Source organism: Pteronotus mesoamericanus, unplaced genomic scaffold (assembly GCF_021234165.1).
Source record: "Pteronotus mesoamericanus isolate MK-2021 breed Mesoamerican mustached bat unplaced genomic scaffold, CSHL_Meso_final contig_182, whole genome shotgun sequence".
Classification (NCBI taxonomy): domain Eukaryota; kingdom Metazoa; phylum Chordata; class Mammalia; order Chiroptera; family Mormoopidae; genus Pteronotus; species Pteronotus mesoamericanus.
This window is the reverse complement of record NW_026555078.1, coordinates 34,582,636-34,602,925: the sequence shown is the minus strand read 5'-3', so window position 1 is coordinate 34,602,925 and position 20,290 is coordinate 34,582,636. Positions and strand designations below refer to the sequence as shown.

General features: G+C 38.6%; 1 protein-coding gene across 3 annotated transcripts in view; it reads left to right on the top strand.

Moving 5' to 3' along the window:
- Positions 1-299: 299 nt before the first annotated feature.
- Positions 300-20,290, top strand: part of GNG2 (G protein subunit gamma 2) — a 106,995-nt gene continuing 87,004 nt past the window's right edge. The window contains exons 1-2 of one of the 3 annotated variants that reach the window (XM_054567572.1): positions 300-435; positions 17,417-17,453. The gene's annotated coding sequence lies outside the window, so the exon portion shown is untranslated. Of the gene's footprint in view, positions 472-17,412; positions 17,454-20,290 lie in introns of all 3 variants that reach the window. The other 2 variants (XM_054567571.1, XM_054567573.1) reach the window with 2 other exon arrangements.

Genomic DNA, 20,290 nt, shown 5'->3' with positions numbered 1-20,290 from the left:
TCGTGGAGGTGAGGGTGAGGGAATGAGGAAGGGAAGGAAGGGACACCACCGAAGGGATTTGGAACAAAGGGGTAAAGGGGATTCTTCTAGTCAAATTGTGTCAGTAGCCCAGGAGAAGGTGAAATCGCTAGTGAGCCCTGAAATGGAATAAGAGGGAAAGAAGAAAGCAGCTCACAGCTACCAAGAAGAGGAGGAAGTGGGAGATGTGCTGCTTCCTGTAGAAAGAACGATGACTGAAGACAAAGCTGGGTGGGGACTAGTCCCTGGGCTGCAGGCGCAGCTGCTACACATACACACAACGGCCGCTGCTCTGTGGGCAGCTCCTACTACTGCTGAGCTGGGCTGGGCTGGGCGGGCTGCACCGGAGCTTGCCTGCACTGATCAGCTCGGAGGCAGGAGAAAAGCCACTCTTCTCTGACCAGCCTCAGAGCCAAGGTAAAAGAAAGGCTTTTCATTGTCGCTCCTGTTTAAGTGAGTAAAATGACCATCGCCTGTGGTTTTAAGGGCAGATTTCTAAAGAAAGATAGGGACATTGTTTCAGGATTGGGGAAAATGATTCAGATGGGTTCTTGCAGGAGGGCTTTTGAGAATGACCACGTTTGCTTTAAAAAGAAAAAGATCATAGTGCTTATCTTTGGTGACTGGTCAAGAAAACACTAAATGTAAGCAGCTGTTTGCATAGTTTTCTCAGAAGAGAAGCAGGGCTGAGTTGAAATCAACTGGAGCTGTGAAGCTGTGCGCTGACCACATGAGCGTTGCAGTCCCCTTTCAGGGGTGTAAGCTGTGTAAAATGTTAATTGCATTCTCTTTCCTACACTTTGCGCTGGGGTATCATCTGTTTTGCAACATAATGACTGTGATTTGGCTTCTTTTTGGGGGGAGGGGGTATTAAATCCTTTTGTACTCAGAATTTGCCAACAAAGGCTGTAGAACTGCGTATTGTGAGGGGCAGTATTTACCATTAAAAAAAACCGGTGTCTTCTTCCCTGTGCTCTGTGCAGCTGCTTTCAGGATAACCTCAGAAACAGATAGAATTTGCCCATAGGTCTCATCCTAAAGTTGCATCCTTTTTCGAAGGAGGGTGGCGGGTTTCACTTGCCCAGAATGAGATACCAGTGTATACATGGATTTATGTTTATATGGATTTTATTCATCTCTAGGTCAAGATGCATATTAATCTCAGTGAGGAACAAAATATAAAAGTGTTGCTGTTGCTGGGTTGTTTCCTTACCTGTATATACCATGGATAGACTGAAATAGTAAAATCGGAACGTGATTTTTATTCTTTGATTTTCTTGAGCAATGGACGCTTTTAATGAGAGCCTGTGACCATGACTTGTTCATATTTATGAATGCTATGTAAAAGTGCATTAAATAGGTCTAATGGATAATAAAGGAGATTGTGGAGTCCTTTGGCAGGATATGTAGGAGAAAGAGTTTGATACCCCAGGGAAGCTGGTTTTAAAAATTAAGCTTTGTCTCCAAAAGAAAGTACAGTTAAGCAATAAATAATCATTGATAAAAGGTTTTTCTTGAGTTATTAGAATGAAAGGAGATAAATTTTCAAAGAAAAAAAAGAACTGCTTGTAGTGGAGTAAAAATAATAAAAAGGTCATATCATACTTAGGCACTAATAAATTCTTAAAATATAGGTTTTTAAACACTAAATAAGCCATCGAGATTGCATGTGCCTCCTCATTTGTCACCACTCTCAACTATGAAGAGCTATAGGGTTTTTTAATGCTATTTTATGAAATTGATTTGGCGTCTCAAAATTTGTAGTGTAGCAGCAAATTTTGAGAGATAAGAATATTTTGGTACCAAAAGAAAAAAAATAAGTATGCTTTTCTGAGGTTACTTATTAAATGAAACCTGTGCTATTTCTAAGAGGTAAAACCATGGAACTCCCCTGACAGATTCATTACATTTAATCAAATCTGTGGGTAAAACAAGTCATGCCATGTATTCCACAGTTCCACTTCTCATTTGCCTCGTTTAGTAAAATATGTAAGGATATCTGCCCCAGAGAGGGGACCTGGGCTAGATCCGGGATCCAGAAAGCCCCTAACTGGAGTTCCCTGATCAAGCTGCCTGTCATTTACATGAAGTAGGAAGTCGGGAATCTAGGATGTATGAATGAATAGGGGGCCCATACTCTGGTACTTACTCATCTGCAGGCTGTATTCACTACATAATGCCAACACTCTGCCGTGTTTGGGGGCGTGTAGACGATCTGCGTTCCTCTTCTCTGTGTGTTTCACACAAGAGTAAGAAAATAAAACCTTGGCCCACAGGCAGTGGAGAGTCAAGGGAGCCCCTGCTCTCTTTCGGAAAACAGCGAAGAGGTGCCCGTTTTCTGCAGAGCACAAAACATTTCCTTAATTGTTAAATTCCAGCTTGAGGCACAACATTAGTGAGTAACACAGATCAGTAACTACAATGGTAGAAGGTTTAGGAAAAAGATGAAAATGCTCATATGCTGTAAAATGAGACTATTTCCACTTATTGTGGCCATATGGAATATTGAAAGACATAATGCTTTTGCCCAGGGAACTCAGTGGCTTTTGAGGGAGTCTACCAACACGGAAATTTTAATTGAATGTTTTTTTTTTCTGCCATATGGCCAATGGCTGAAAGGAAACATGACTCCATTATTTCATAGCCAGCCCTGGGCCTCATATGGTAGGCACGTAATGAATGTATTTGGTCGACTGACTTTTTTACCCTACTTCTGAAGGCAGGCTCAACTTTTAAGTATAAAAGCTCCACAGTCAAAACAGAAAGCCTGTTCAAAAAGACAACTGTAGGTAAAAGGAAATAGCATCATGGACTAGAAGGAATGCAGGCTTTGAGAGTCTGGCAGATCTGCCTTTGAATCCTACCACTGGTTCCTACTACTTGACGTAGGATGTTAAGTTATGAGTCTTAGTTTCTTCATTGTAAAGAGGGTTTAATAGCACCTTATCAAGGTGGTGGGTTTTTATTTTGATTCTTTTGTGGTGGGGGTGTTGATTTTTATTCTCTTTTTACTTTGTTGTGGATATGTGGGTACCTGGGGCATAGTAGGTACTCAGATGTCATTTTTCATTCCCGGGTGGCATAAGGAAAAGTTAGCATATACTTGATCTTTGCCACTATCACAAAGGTTCCAGGAGACTTTTTTTATTGTAGTAAAATAAACGTTATCTATTATAAAATTTCTCATTTTAACTATTTTGAAGATAATCATTCTATGGCATTAAGTGGAGTGATACCGTTGTGCAACCATCACTACCTTCTATCTCTAGATCCATTTCATCTTCTCAAAGTGAAACTCTGTTCCCATTAAACACTAACTCTCCATTCCCTCCTCCCCACAGCCCCTGGCAACCACCATTCTGCTTTTTGTCTCTGTGATTTTGATTATGCTAGGTACCTCATAGAAGGGGAATCATACAGCATTTGCTCTTTTGTGACTGGCTTAATTCACTTAGCACTTGGCTTCATGGTTCATCCATGTTGTAGCATGTGTCAGGATTTCCTTCCTTTTTAGGCTGGATAATATTCCACTGTATGAATATATCACGTTTTGTTTAGTCATTTGATGGACACTGGGTTGCTTCCATATTTTATCTATGGTGAATAATGCTACTATGAACATAAGTGTGCAAATATCTGTTTGAGTCCATGCTTTCATTTATTTTGGGGTACCCAGAAGTGGAATTGTTGGGTCATATGTTAACTCTATGTTTAATTTTTGAGGAACTACCATACTGTTTTCCACAGCAGCTGCCTGCATCATTTTACATTCCCACTAGCAGTGTCCAAGTGTTCCCTTCTCTCCTCATCCTCACCAACACTTGTTATTTTCTGGAGGTTTTGTTTGTTTGTTTTTGAAAGTAACCATCCTAATGAATATGAATTGATATCTCTTTGTGGTTTCAATGTGTATTTCATCAATGGTTAGTGATTTGGAGTGGCTTTTCATGTGCTCTTGGCCATTTATATATATTCTTTGAAGACGTGTTTATTCAAGTCCTTTGCTCATTTTTTACTTGGATTGTTTTGAAAGAGACATTTTTAAATGGTTGGGTCTCTTAACATAGTATGTCATAAAGACCATGATTATAACATTTGTATTTAACCTTGTTCATACATCAGTATCATTCCTGCACAAGTAAAATACGTCTCTCAAAAGTAACTTTTAAAATCAAAAGGAGGTCCTGGCTGGTGTGGCTCCATGGTTTGGGCACTGGCCGGTGAACCAAAGGGTCACCAGTTCAATTCCCAGTCAAGGCACATACCTGTGTTCTGGGCCAGGTCCCCGGTTAGAGGCACATTATAGGAAATCACACATTGATATTTCTCTCCCTCTCTTTCTCCCTCCCTTCCCCTCTCTCTAAAAATAAATAAATAAAATCTTCAGAAAATAAAAATAAAATAAAATCAAAAGGAGAAAGAAAATCTGCAGAGCTCCTAATACTTGGCGACATCAGGAACTCAATAGTGAAATTCAAACTCCTACGTAGACAGTCACACCAGGGACCCTGCTGGTCACGTGTGGACCTCCTATCTCCTAAGTGATTCTCCAGCTTTCTCTCGTCTGGAAGAGGAAAAAAAATAAGTAGCAGTGTCAGAAAAGAAGAGGAGATACTAAAGCACTAAATTTCTCCCAAACCCTTTATAATGGGGAGCATTACCATGTAGAGAAGCGTTACAGTAGTTAAACAACAACAGATTTCTAGGACAACAGGTTTCTACTAATGAAATGGGATTCTAATCTAAATTTCATGTTTGAAAATAAAGAACCTTTCTCTGTTTCGTTTTCCACTACATATTTCACTCCTGATTCCCAAACGGGTTAGGCAGGGTGTGAATGGGGCTGAGGGGAGCCAGGCAAGAGGAGTGCAGAGCAAGGCCTCTGTTGGACAGGGACGGTATCCAAGCTATATGCGGTGGCTGCAGTCGTTGACCTTGAGTGGTTGGAAGAGTTTCTGAATGATTTGCTGTGAACTTTTTGTAATGCACTCTGTGTGTACTGGGGGGTTGGGGGTTAGGGGTTTGGGATTGAGGATTGAGGCTGGCAGTAATGATCCCTGACTTTGTTTACTTTTCAAATCTATTCATTTCACAAGTTCTGGGAGGATCCATGCCTGGTTCTATGGATACACAGGAAGAGGGGAATTACAGTGTTGTAGTAAGTTTAGTCCCTGGCCTAAGACACCAGGAATGGTAGAACTGAAAATGACTTGGGAACCAACCTAGCCTGTAACAACCACTCATGACTGATAATGAAATAGACCCAGAATTTAAGTTACCTGTCCAAAGTTGCACAGTTGATTAATACCCCACTTCCCAAATTCAATCTCCACTTAACTTTCTTCCATAATAGGGCAAATGAATAGAGAAAGTCTTCATGCTTTGTCATTATTAAAATTGTTTATAGACCAAATTATTTTGTTTAAAAAGAAAAGGTACTGCTTACATTTAACACCTTATGTAAATATGGAATTTCTTTGTTCAAATGTAAAGATGCTACTGTGGAAATTAGATTCAGATTTTCAGGTAGGAGTATTTGAGATATATACGGTTTCCCAAGACTTTTATATTAAACAAAATGAGTTGTATTTAATGAGAACCCATGTTCAGACAATCTCTAGAGGACGTGAAACATTTAAAAAGAGGGAGGTCAATCCTCAAACTTTAGTGATAACATATTTTTTAGAAGAGGCACCACTGTATACCAAGGTTCAAAACAAGACAGAATCAACCCTTTTATCTCTGGGCAAATATGTGTAAACAGTCAGGCTCTTAATGGAAAATGAGTCACTTGACCCCTGTTCTTTTGACCTTCCCTTGCTACCTGCCAACCTGGTTGTCAGGGTCAGACAGTCCCATGATTCTTGCTCCCAGGTACCTGGCTCTCAGAGCTAATGGAGAGGGTCTGGCAGCCGGGGTGATGGGTTCTGCTCCAGGTCCATTGCAACATCCGCAGGGCTGCTGCTGTTCTTTGAAAATCCTTTTCTTCTTTCTTTCTTTTTTTATTTCACTTTTGACTATCCCCTGTGCATTTTTGATGAAAACCATTAAACCCAAGTCCCACTCCCTTTACCCATTACAGATGACTCACCTTGTATTTTTCTGAGAAGGCATATGTTATAGGTTTTCTCAACCTTATTCCTTACCATCTCAAGATTTCTTTGTCTTCATTCATTCTTACATCCTTCCTTGTTTGGTCAAATTAACACAGCCTTTTCTTCTAAGTCAGGAGTAAACACATATTTGGAATCTCCATCCCATTTTCTTTTCCATTCCATTTTCTTTTACTTTCTAGGGGACTCGGTTCTGACAATAATTCTCTCCCCTTCCTACTTATTTGGTTTCTTCTCTTTATTGGCCCTTTCCTCTTAGCTTACAAACACACTTAGTTGACATACATAAATTAATTAAAATTTAAACAACCCTGCTGCCAGCAAAGCTTCCTCTGGACTTTTTAAACCTCTACTAAGCTTGTTTTCCTCCTACCTGTAAAAAAGGAAAAATAATTTTCCTTCTACCCTCCTAAGTCCTCAGTGAGCACCCTGTAACAAAAGACAGATCAGTAAGAGAAAAGCAGACACTTATTAACATATATATTCATGTGTACAAGAGAGATACCCAGGGAAAGATGAGTAACTCTCAGAGGTGGTTTAGAATTCAGTGTTAAATAACATCTTCAGCTAAAAGATAAAAGTGAGGAGAAGGGGAGGCAGCCAATTACAGAGAGGCGATCAGGAAAATCATGGTAAATAAGCGTGAGATTGTTATGCACATTTAACTTGGTGCCTCTCCATAGATAACACTCTCTAGTTCTTTAGCCATCCTTTTCTTCACAGTACAGAGAGGGAGGCACTTTTACAAATGGAAATTTCCTTCATAAATGTAAATTTTCCTTATAAAAGAGGTAACTTCTAGTCTGTTTTCAGAATTTCTCCTGCGTGTGCTGTTTTCCAAAATAATCTCAAAATAATTCTTATGCCAAAGAGGCAAATTTTGAGGTGGCATATTCTGCCACCCTTCATTCCTCTCCGAAGTTTTCCATCTTCTACACTAACTCTAAATTCTCTCTAAATATGAGTGTTCTCAAGATTTGATTCTTCTGCCATTTAATTTCTCTCTCCCTTAATCAGATCCCTTCCTATGATTTCAATCATTGTTGCTCTGTGAGTCTGTCCCCAAACTGATTCTCCATCCTGATCGCTCACCTCCTTCCCAAACTTGCTCCTCAAGTTACCGACAAACTTCCCAGAGCGCCCCATCCACTGACAGTGAAACTTTCGTGTCCAAAACAGCACTAGCCACCCTCATCCCCCATCTCAAAACCAGCTCCTCACCTGATTCCGTGACTATTAAGGACGCCCATTCTCTCAGTCCCTCAGTTGTAAAAGCTCAATTTCACTATTTTTCCTCACCAACAGCCCAAGTTGTAGTCAGTTGCATAGCCCTTTGCACTGTCATTCAAAACATATCATGACACTTTTTTCCATGTTGATATCCATGTTTATAGCCATGTTTTAGTTCAGGCCCTTCTAACCCCCAGCTGGGCTGGTTTGCTGTTTATGTTCTTGCCTTTCCCTAGAACAACCTTCCTGCTTCCCCTTCCACATGTCTTTTGACTACCACAGTCTTTTTTCTCTAAATAGCCAAATTCTATCTGCCCTGTGAGGCTCAGTTTAAATGCTGCCTCTTCTATGAAGCCTTGCTGGCTTTCTTCACTCCCTGCCCCAATAAGAAACAATCTTCACCTCCCCAGAAATCTCTTGTTCTTTCATCACAGCAATGAGCACATTCTAGTGTGTAAATGGCAATCTCATTTTTTTTTTCCTTTTGCAAGATCTTTGAGGAGAGTGGCCACATCCAGTTTCATCTTTATCTTCCTCATAGCACACAAAAACAGTTTGGAGATTCTTTGTTTATTTTAAATTTTTTTTATCCTCACCTGAGGACATTTTTTATTTAGAGAGGAAGGGAAAGAGGAAGGGAGAGAGAGAAACATCAATTGGTTGCCTCCAGTTTGCTCCCAGGCCAGACCAGGGATTGTACACACCCTAAACTCAGGATCAAACCCACAACCTGGGTGTGTATTCTGACTGGGAATTGAACCCGTGACCCTTTGGTTACAGGACAATGCTCCAACCAACTGAGCCAAATTGGCCAGGTCTTGTTTGTTTGTTTTTAACTTCAGCTTTATTGAGGCATGATTGATAAAATTATAATATATTTGAAGTGTACATTATGGTGATTTGAAATATATTGTTAAAAGATTGCTCCTATCTAGTTAACACATTCATTATCTATCACTTTTGTTTGTTTGTTTATTTGTTTATATTTGGTGAGAACATTTAAGTCCAAAAATACATTTTGTTTGTTATTCATTTATTTGCTGAACTTTCTGGATTCACTTATTTTTTGATGCAGAGTGGGCTAGATACTCTGGGAGCCCGCTCATAAACTGCTGGTGTACAGACAACTGCGGACATAATTACAACACAGTTAGTCAGTCCATCCACACGTCTTAATTGAATGTGTGCCATGTGCCACGTGTCTTTTGAGGGGCTAGGTGAAGTTGGACAAGTGAGACAGACCAGTCCTTTATTTTCTTAGAATTTACATTCTAATGTTGGAAGATACCCAATAAACACATAAACCAGTGGGTTTTAGATCTGGCTGCACATTGGAAATCACTAAGGACTGCTTCTAAAAAATACCTATGACCCAAGCCTCAACTCAGACTCTTTAGATCAGAACCAGCCAGGATTGGACTCCATTGACAGAAATAAATTACAATGCAAGAAAATATTGGACAGTGATAAGTTGTGAGATGGATTAAAATAGAAACTGGTTGAATCATAGAAGTTGTGTGTGTGATGGTGGTGTTATTGGGGAGTTTACTCTGATTGGGTAATCCCTGAAGACCTTTCTGAGGAAGTGACATTTTAATTGATTCTTGTATTATGGTGAGGAGTCAGCCATATGAAGATCTGGTGGTAGAGGGTTCCCAAGCATAAGATGCTGGATTCTGAAATAAGGATGAGATAAAATTCCAGATGAAATGTGGCCTTTTCTCATATGTGTACAGTAATCTATAAAATACGTCTTTCATCTACAAAAGATTTTCGATTAAACTAGGCTGACTCCAAATGTGGAATATTTGGCTGTTCTGTTGAGTACTTGGCCAGGGCTGAATTTTATTTAGATCCATTGATTTACACAGTCAGGAAGATGCCTCTGTTGAACTGTATTTTTCTACACTGCAGTTGGCACTACAGGGCTTGCTGTCAGAATTAAATGCCAATTTCATTGTTTAAAATAAACTTAGGGTACTAAGTATTACCTTTACGTGAATAAATAGAGGAAATAGTGGCTTCTGCCCTTCATTCTGTTGAGGGAACTAGGGAAACTCACAGAGGAGTCATTCAAACAACACAGAGTCCAGCTCTCACTCACGTTTCAATGAGTGAAGATCAATCAACATGTTTCAAAAATCAAGATGAGAACTAGCACTTGATGCACATTCCATTTGTGCTGCTGTATGTTGGATACTTTATATACAGTACGGTTTTCCACTAGTTTTAAAAATAAGCCTATGAGATGAGAATAGTATTTTTCTCTTAGGACACTTTTGGCTGCTGAGAAAAGAACACATTACCAAAATGGTTTGAACAATAGGAAACTTATTTCAAAACCTCCTGAAAGGAGGGTAAATCCAGTGAGTTATTCAGAGGTGAACAACGTTCTTAGCAACCTGAATTCTTCCCTTCCTCCCATCTCTTGACATCCTCAGTAGGTTGGCTTACCCTGTTAGGCCCATCTTATTCCTGTGCTGAGATGGCTACTATAATTGCAGAATTATAGGCAGATTTCAATGTCTAGAGACACAGTGAAATGGCTAGTTTCCTCTCATCTATCTTTTTTCTAAGGTTACAGGTAAAGCTCTCTCCAGCAGAATTCCCCTCACAACTCACATACTTAGCTCTTCGTGGATAGGCAGATGGCCCACCGTGATTGGCTAAAAATAAAAGAGTTTCCTCCTGAGGCTTTGGAGCAGCCTGCCTCTCTGAAGAACATAGTCACCAAACCCCAGAAAAAAGGATTGGTTCTATTAGCAAGGAAGATGCACTAATGGTTATCAGGTAGGGAGTCAACAGAGTTTGTAACTATTATTATTCTCATCTTATAAGTGAAGATACATACCAAGGCTTGGAAGGTTAAATCACTTACCAAGATCATACAGCTTTGAGTTGAACAGTGCTTTTATGCATTTCCCTTTGATACACACACACCCACCCCCCACAAAAAAAACTTGTGATTGATGGAGATGATCTAGGTAGTTTGGAAAAAGAATCCTAGAAGAAAATACAAAATGGCTGATGCAAGACGAAGTAAAGAAGAACCTGCTAAACAAATTATTCCAGAAGAAAATACATCAGGCTCTATAAAGCAATAAAAATAGCATTTAATTTAGACAACCAGTCCTGAATGCCTGCACTGTAAAAATATATAATTAAATTGAGTCTTCCTGGCTGGTCATTTAAATCAATTTCATCAAAATAAAATCCACCTTGGGCCAAGAAATGAGCTAGAGAGGCCAAGGTTCTGTGTATGGTGTCCGTCAGACTTAAACGAAAATCTTGGGGTTTTTTTTTCCAGAGAGGGATGTATTTTGTTGATTATAGCACCTGTTAGAGAAGAATGAGTAATCTCCAGAATTTTCTCTTATGAGTTATTTTGAAAATAGGTTTTCACTTTCCAGCTCCGAGGCAACATGCAGTTTCATTATTGTTGCATTTTCTTCATGGTTCCTACCTTCCACTTTGGTGTTGTATTTCAGAGGCTATGTATGTGAAGCAGCAACAGTGAAAAAGGGAAATTTCAGTGGAGTTGTCATCATTACAGTGTTTTGACTGCTCATCTTTAAGTGTATTTCTGTGCTTTCTCATCATAACAGACTAAGTATTAATGGTAGGAGTACCTTTTCTGTAATAAATGATTGAGTGCTTCCTACTCTTATATTTGCATTTTTAAACAGGAAAGTAAAGTTAATTTTTAGGCTTTGCCAACAGAGCTCTGTTTAAGAAGGATATTTATTTGATCTGTGCAGAACCATTTGAAAAAATTGTGAAAAATTTAAACAGGAAAAAAAATTTCTCACTTTGGAGGCTATCCTTGGAAAATTTGATTCATCCTTTGCTATTTTTTTAACATCATGCATGATGGTTGTGCTTAGGAGACATTGCTGTGTATAAGCATTAAAGACATTTATTTCACTAACAGTTTTATTCTCCTTTGGTAAAAAAGGATATTGAACAGCCCCAAGACTTTCTTAATTTAAAATAATAAAAAAATTTAACTATGCAAAGGTGAAAAGTCCTAGGCAAAAAAAGTTGTACAACTTATCTTTTATTGTGTCTTAGAATAATTCCAAAATATAGTATAAAAAATAATATCCTAAGGCTTCCTACATAGGATAACCTGGTAGTTAAAACACATGGTAATCAGAATTTCTTGGTCGAGTTGCTTAAACTTCGTATACCTGTTTCCTCATCTGTAAAATGGGAAATTATAATGACAATATCTATTTCACAAAATTGTTAGGAGAAATTATATAATGTATATGGACTATTTATTTAACATAGTGCTTGACTTATGTCAATTATTCAGATGTGTAGCTGTTATTATTACAACTGTTATTGTCACCACAAGCTGGAGTAGAATATTTTTTATTCTATTCATGGAATTCTTACCGAATTTCTAGCAGGAATGATTATGGCCCAACATCAATTATAGATGCTCAGAACTTGGGGTAAGGAATCACCTAAGGAAGGCTGTTTGCGTGGGATAGTCACATGTTAATGTTCTAATTTACTTAAGTATCAATGTCAAGCATGTGTATTTGGTCAGTAATCTGTGTGCTTACTCGTAAATATTTCCAGCTTTCCTTCTCAACTTATGATAGGCTTATGCTTCTCCGTCCACCTTAGTTAGGTGTAGCCATGTATCTTGCATTGGCCAGTGAAATGTGAGCAGAGATGACATTTATCACTTCCCGGAAGAAGCTTATAAGAACCAGGGTGTAAACACATTGCTTGGTAATTGGGAGTAGCAGAGCACAGGAGGAAAGAGGCTGCTCTCTTAAGCCTGAATCTTGGAGTAAAGACAACACAGAGATGGTCTCTCCACTGACCTGTCATGTAGTGACAGTGACAAATAAGCTTTGCTGTCTTGAGCCACTGAGATTTTGGGGGTTGTTATCGCAGTATAACTGAGCCTATACCGATAGATAAATTCAGGTTACCCATTTAAACTATAGAGGAAAAGTACATTATTGGTAAGAGTGCGTAAGATGTGTAGCTGTTTAGAGACAGTAATTTTTAGTGATTATTTTCTGTGTGTATGCAAGCATATTATATGTTATATTACATGTAAGCATCAGGAGACTTAGACTCTTAAGTTAAACAGATTTGTATAAAAATTTCTAGTTATATTTCTTGCAAAATAAAATTTATTTTCACTTCATACAGAGGATATCAACATACCAAAATTACCAGCATTTTTTTTTTTGAAAGGTAGTCACCTATGATGCCAAAATCAGGACTCTGAATTCAAGGCCTGATCTGATCATTAAGTAATGGGTCCTCTCACTGAGAGCTCGTTCAGAATGGTGTCTTGTGAAGCAAACGGTCCCTCTGAGAGCACATGGGCTTTCACCTCCAGTAATAAAATAGTCCTCCCTAACCCTTACTGAAATGTTCCAGTTATAAACAATGGTGTTTAGTACATAGAAGATCTTAAATAATCTATATTGAATAAATAAATCTATATTGAACTGTGGAAGTAGTCCACAGTTCTCCAAATGCCTGGACACTTTCATGTCTGTACTTTAAAAATAAATGCCTTTGTTTTGGACACTAGTTTAGAAACATCTCAGTATTAAGACATTTATTCTTTTGTAACAGTACGTGTGACCAACCACGTACCCACAGATTTAGGCTATTTTATTTGAAATTTTTTATTCCTGATTATATTTCAGCTGATTATTCCATTTGGGTCTCTAAAACTACATTATGAAATACCTTAATTATTTAAATTAGGAACAGATTAATTATCTCCAGTGTACAAACTCAAATTAATTTCATTATTAACTTGAGTTTTAAATTGATTAATCTTGGAGTGTTTAAGGAACCAAGTGAAATTTTTTTTAACCTTAAGGAGAAGGGCATATTTGATTGTGATGAATCTCTCTTCATCACACCAATTATGCTAATAGAAGTAAGAAATTTGCAAGAAAACTTTGAAGAGATTTTATAAACCAGCCAGAAACCCGTGTGTCTGGGGTTTCTGGGGGAACAATCTGTGAGTCATTTTAAAAAACAAACACACTCATCATCACAGTGCATGTTGTTGCCATGGTAATTAGGCCTGTTGAGTTGGCTTGCTCATGTTCCTGTAAAGGGAAAAAGGGGAAAGAAACTGAGAATTCAGAGCTTTGCCTATCAGCTTTAAGTATTGCAAGAGAGAATATAGGGTGTTCTTGAAAACATATTGGCAGTCATCCTCAGAGGGAAGTGATGAAACTCTGGCATCCTGCCTTTGTTATTGAATGTAAGTTAGCCATGTTAGTGTTGGATGTTGTGATTCACAGGTGGGGAAAGGACCATTTGGCATTCTCCTGAGAAGGGGAAAGATAGGGTTTTGTATCTGATATATAATTACACATAAGTCTCTAAGGTCTACCTGGTGATCTGTCTTGTATGCAGGTGCATAGGGCTTTAATGATCTCTAAAAGGCATGAAATGCCACTGGCATAACATTATCGCAGATTTAAAGGATCTTTAGTGCATTATTCTAATATGGTTAGAGGCCGGTTTTAGTGAGGCCCTGTTTCAGATCTGATCCCCAAGTAGACCAGATATCTTTCCTGTATTTTGTGGAGTAGATGGGACTCCTTTTTCTTGGACAGCCATCTTGTAACGCGGGCCCCTAAGTTACAGAGGAGACCGGGAAGGTTATGTGAGCTCTGCCAAATCTTTCACCCCTCCAGGGGAAAATAAATCAAAAACTCTGTTGATGGACAGTCGACAGAGTTATTGGGCCAATAGAATTACCATGAGAGTGATTCATTATGATTCTATATGGGGACCAAACAACACCCTTAAAGTAAAGCTATGAGTTAGTGCATATACAAAACTGTTTTTAAAAATGCTTCTAAGTTCACTTTAAGAAGTTCTATGTATCCTCTTAAATGGAGAAATATACAGTAGTCCCTCATATCTGTGCAGGCTACATGTTAAGACCTTCTCCCAGTGGATGCCTGAACTGCAGGTAAGACCAAACCCTATATATTATGTTTTTTCCTCTACTTACATAGCTTTCCCTTACCAGAAACACTTTACATGTTCTCTTTGGCCTATCTGAATTGCCAGCATCATTACTCTTGTGCTTTGGGACTATTATTAAGTAAAATAAGGGTTACTTGAACACATACCTTGAGATACCATAACAATCAACCTGGTAACTGAGAAGGCTACTAAAAGCAGCTAATGGGCAGGTAGCATATACAGCATGGAGACTCTGGGCAAAGAGATGATTCTCATCCCAGGCAGGATAGAAGGGGATGGTGCGGGATTTCATCACGCCACTCAGAATGGCATGTCATTTAAAATGTATGAGATGTTCATTTCTGGAATTTTCCATTCAGTATTGTTGAACCATGTTTTATCATGAAAGTGAAACCATGGATAAGGGGGAACTACTGTGATACATTGACTAGAGTTGTTGTTTTTTTTTTTAAGAGTATTCCTCAAGCAGATTTTAAAGCAGATTTTATTTAGAGTTAAGCAACTCTCCCTTATTAAAACTATTTTTCAAAAGGTTTCAGATAAAGTGCCATGGGGTGTGACTAAGGGTCATACAAACTCAGGGAGTTTGTGTGTAATCTGTGCACTGGCATATGATGTAACAACTAGTTCTCATAACTACAGATTTCATTTTTTTCTCATATGTGGAAAGAGGGCAAACATTGCCCAAACTTATTCTGTGCTATCTTAATTTTATTAACATTAGTAAACAAAGCTTACATTTTTCTTCTGATAAAGTAATTCATGATAATTATTGAACATTTGGGAAATGCTTCAATTGTTAAGAAAAAATAAGAATGATTTTTCCCATTAATCAGGTTGTTGGTTGAATTGCTTATAAGAGACCTGATTGCACAGTGGCTGACAAGAGCTAGGAGTTGTTTTTCTTTTGCATAACAATTCAGAGGTGTGTGGTCCAGGGCTGGTAACATAATCCTGCTCCACAAGATCAGCCTTCTTATAGCACATTTTTCTGTCATTCCTATCATGTTTCCCTTGCTTGATGGTCTAACATGGCTTGCCATAAGGAGCCTACTCTAACCAGCAAGAAGGGAGAACGTTGAAGGGGAAAGACATAACCCAGAGAGGCACATATCACTTTTGCAGCCATTCCTTTGAAATTTGACTCATGGCCACATGCCTAGCAACAAGGGAGGGTGGGAAAATAGTTATTTTTGACATGTATGTGGTATGTGCTTGCTTAGATTTCAATTATACACATGGAATAAGAAGAGAGCAGATATTGAGGCATATCCAGCAATTTCTGCTACTCCAAGAATGTCACATATGCAAAATATAGAATATGTATTAGAAAATATCATGTGTTTGTAAATATGTACATTAGAAAAAGAGTTGAGGTCATACTATATATAAAATTTTATATTCTCCTTCACTTAACTTTATATCATGTGCACTTTTCTTCATTTAAATGTTTTTGTTCATTGTTTTAAAGTGCCATCATGTAAAGTTTCTGTTTTATTTCATAGATTGTGTTTGGTATTCAGGCTCTTTTTAACACATGGTAATAATTCTTTTTCTACATTTTGGATTTTATTTACTTATTTTTGAATAAAGTCAAGGAGTAGCATTACTAAGACAATAATTGAGAATATATTTGAGGATCTTGATAAATAGTCCCAAACTGCTTTCCAGAGAGGTTCTGCTGATTTATGCTATCAGCAATAATGTATGAGAGTGCTGGAACACCCTCAGACAGGCTTATTTTGCAAGTCCCACTAATCATTGTTATCCCTAGGGCTAGTTCTCTGAAAATAGATTGTTTTTGCTCTTGGCTTGTTTTTTATTCCTTTGCTGTCATTAATCACGATAATAGTTTTCTAATAACTTTGGCTCATTTAAAAACATATGATCCCTTAAATTCATCCGGGAATGGAATTGGTTGGGTTGAGATTGTAGTACATGTGTCACTCTCTAGCAATGTGAGATCTCTAGAGACACTGATGTTCCTTTGGTCCTAGGACTCTGTGAGAATGGGATTTCAACCCTTAGTACTTAGTATCTTAGTAGATGGGAGGTACCTCTTTGTTCTGAGATACAAGAAAATAACGGTAAAGCACTCCCTGAGGCAGAGGCAATTTCTTTTGAGCTAGGTGCTGGGTAGCTTTTCAGGAGTAAAGGTGCTTTTGAACACAGGAACTTCCTCAGATATGAACCATACTCAGGCAATAGGCAAAATTAGGCTAAATCTTCTCAGAGGTCATTAGTGCCTCAGGGTACAGGTGTCTCTACTTTGTTTTTAAAGGTATGCTTTTTTTTTAAGATTGTATTTATTTATTTTTAGAGAGAGGGGAAGGGAGGAAGAAAGAGAGGGAGAGAAACATCAATGTGTGGTTGCCTCTTGCACACCCCCCACTGGGGGCATGGCCCACAACCCAGGCATTGTGCCCTGACTGGGAATCAAACCAGTGACCCTTTGGTTCACAGGCCAGCACTCAATCCACTGAGCCACACCAACCAGGGCAGGTGTCTCTACTTTTAAAAGGCCTGCAGGAGCTTTGGATGCTAAAGACACTTTTGCAACCACTACCTTGTTCATCTACCTTCTTACAGTGCTCAGTACACACAAAGGGTACTCCAACTCCGCCCCTAGCACCTAGGGAAAGAATGTGCCCTGTCTCGGCCACTTTGGCCCTGCTGGGAGCAAATGAGGGGAGGGCAGGAGGAAAGCTTGTTTTTATTCATCACACTGGTACACAGCCTCTGTAGCCGAGAACTCTGCTTCACCTAGGGATCCCAAAACAACTTTGTGTTTTCATGTAGTCTGGCAGGCTAGGGATGTTCACAAAGGAAAGAACTCCTATTTGCACAGATATATTTGTTAAAAGGAAAAGTTAATAAAATGTCTGCTTCTTGGCTCAGAAATGTAAACCTGTTAGACCTTCCTGCTCTTAGAGCCATTTGGCCATCACCACCCAATCCCACTTACAGAAACATTTGTTTGCTTGTTCAGCTCTCATGTATCATGTTATTTCTCCTTTTTCTAAACAACACATTCTCCTCTCTGCTTTTTTGACAGCCAGATCTGCCTGTGAGCCCCAGGCTTCGGGAACTGAAAAGGTAAGGATCCTGAAATATTTTCTTCTAGGATCTTTTTTAATGTAACCAGAACTTTAAAACCAAACTAAATATCTTAAGTGATGCTATGGATGAAAACATTTAACATATAATATTTATCAAACATTCATAGCATCTTTAGCAATATTGACAGGACTTCAGGATTTAAGGGAGAAAAAAACAATTCTCGAAATCAGAGTTCTCACCTAGATTCTCTGTTTTCTCTTACAAACCTGAGTTGGAGACCTTTGAGGTCAGTGCTTTTATTAAGAAAATGGATTCTTGTGGCACTAAACATGACTAATTGGGTACAGCCGTTGAGGACATAGCCTGCGAAAGAGAGACGTTAGCTAGATGAGAGATTAGATCAGAGAAGGGTAAACCCTGTTGTTTGCAGATTGTAAGGGCTTTTCCAGCAGCAACAACAATAACTGCAATAAAAGGTCAGTATAATGCTGGTGGGTTTCTTTTTCAAGAAGCCGAGTTGCTTCTGAAACTAAGTAAGGCCATTTTAATCTGGCTGTAGATTTTTGAAAGGTCACCATATTGCTGAGACAGGAGATAATGTGTGAGTTCTCTCCAACTAACATATACAGTTTCCTCTAATCAGTGAATTGGATTATCATCCTCTCTTTTAAAATTTAATGTTATTATGAAAAATTGCAAGCATGGACCAAAATAGAGAGAATAATATAATGAGTTTCCATATTCGTAATCATTTAATTTGAACAATTATCAACTCATGGCCAGTATAGTTTTATTATACACCCACCCTCTTTTCTTCTTTCCTCATTGGATATGTGACAGTGGCTTGAATTTGGTTGTTGAATCTTTAATTATTTATTTACATAATTATTCAGTGGCTACAGCAAAATGCTAATAAGAAATAAAACCTACTTATAACCTGGCTTAGTTTACTGGAGCTGGTCATTCATCCATTTATTCTTTCAACAAATATTTAGTATTTACTAGTGTCAGATCCTTCCTAGGATAAGAGAGCAGATTTTCCCCACCTCACATTTATGAAGTCCTCAGATTTGGACTTCTGACTTCTCCAAATGAGGTTATCTGCTGGAAAAACACTGATAGAATGAAAAGGTGACACTCATCATATAACTTTAATTGTTAAATGTCAACATTTGAAATGTGCTACAATTTTTAAATCCTGTTTTGAAATTTTTTTTCACTTAATACACTGGAAACTTAAAAACACAAAACACTTTTCCCAAGTCTTTTGTGTACCTTCTTATTTTATCATAAGTGTTTGTCCAATTATCTCCCTCCATTTCAAGAATATAGGCTAAGCTCTGAGAAAGCATTTTGCCTTCCATCTCTAGCAAGGTGTCTGGCACTTGTTATATATTTAATATGACTGTCAAATGAATAAACAAATGAATGAATGCCAGATACTGGGAATATGAAGATGAAAAACACACAGGCCTCGTCCAAGAGTTGCTAAGCTTGTAGGAAAGAAAATCTTGCAAAAAAGGAGCTCTCTCAGCAGAGTGCTCTGGGTGAGAGAGGAGAGGACTAACTCGGTGGGGAGTCTGGTAAGAGGCTTGATAATCAAGGGGACATTTATTTGAGCTATGACATGAAGTGCCCTCAGTCAGAAAAGTTAGAGAAAGGCATTCTGGAATAAGGAATCACATGTGAAAGTACACAAAGGCCCCAAAGAGCATAGTGGAACCTTTAGCAATTTATAGTGGTGACAGCATGGTTGGGATGTAGCAGACTGAAGAGATGTGGCTTGAGAAGCAGGCTGATGAAACTTACATAGGACTCCAAGTGCCAGGCCCAAGATGGATTCTAGTTTAGGTGGGAAGACAGAGAAGGGCACGTAATTCTTTTTAAGGATAATTCCTTAGGTTGCCTAGTAAAACAAAGATGTGGGGAGAGACTAATGGAAAAGAGACAGGTAGAGGTCTTGGGTTTAGAAATGATGGGAGAACTGATGGAGCTACTGATTAAAGATGAGAAGTGAAGGGACAGAAGACATCTGGAATAACTGCCAGACTTCCCTTTTGGGAAATGATACGGGTCATGATAACTGGGATACAAATATAGGAAGCAAAAATTCAACTCTGTGGAGTGAATACATCCAGGCAGATTTGTCCAGTAGGCTGCTCATAGATGGGTACCGAGCAGTGGTTCACAGTTCACACTGCTCATCAGAATCTCCAGGGGAAAGTTTAAAAGCGCTCATACGCAGGCCCTAACCAGACCAGCTGAATCAGAATCCCTGGGGGTGGGGCATGGGCACCTGCAGTTTTTAAAAGCTTTCCACGTATATTAATGTGCGCCAAGGTTGAGAATCTCTGGTCTGGAGTTTATTAAAAGAAAGGCCTTCATATGTCTGCTTTCAAGACCATGTATAGCCTTTGACACTCCATAATGAGGTTCTTTTGGGGTTCAGTACTTAACATCTGACAGGTAAGTGTTGGGCCATCCCTACATTTGCCCAAATTTTACTAATAATGAAGACTGTTTTTTAAGCGTTTGATATTCTTTGTCTGACATTTAGGGTGATTTCTTCAATGCTAATAAATGTTCTCAAATGACTTAAATCAATCCAAGCAGAATTTCTCAATGGGGGCCGCAGGCATGTTGAATGGAACAATTCCCCACTGTTCTCTTTGTTACCCTGTCCTTGGCTCACATAAAGCCAAAGGCATCTTCCACTCATTGTGATATTCAGAGACATTGAGAACTACTGTGTCCTAGCATACAACTTTAAAGAGGTTATGTGGCATTTTCCACTCTCACCTAAAAGCACTTTTTGCTCCTTGTAAAATTATTGGTTTCAGTTATTCTCAGTGGTTCTTTATGTAAATGGTCTG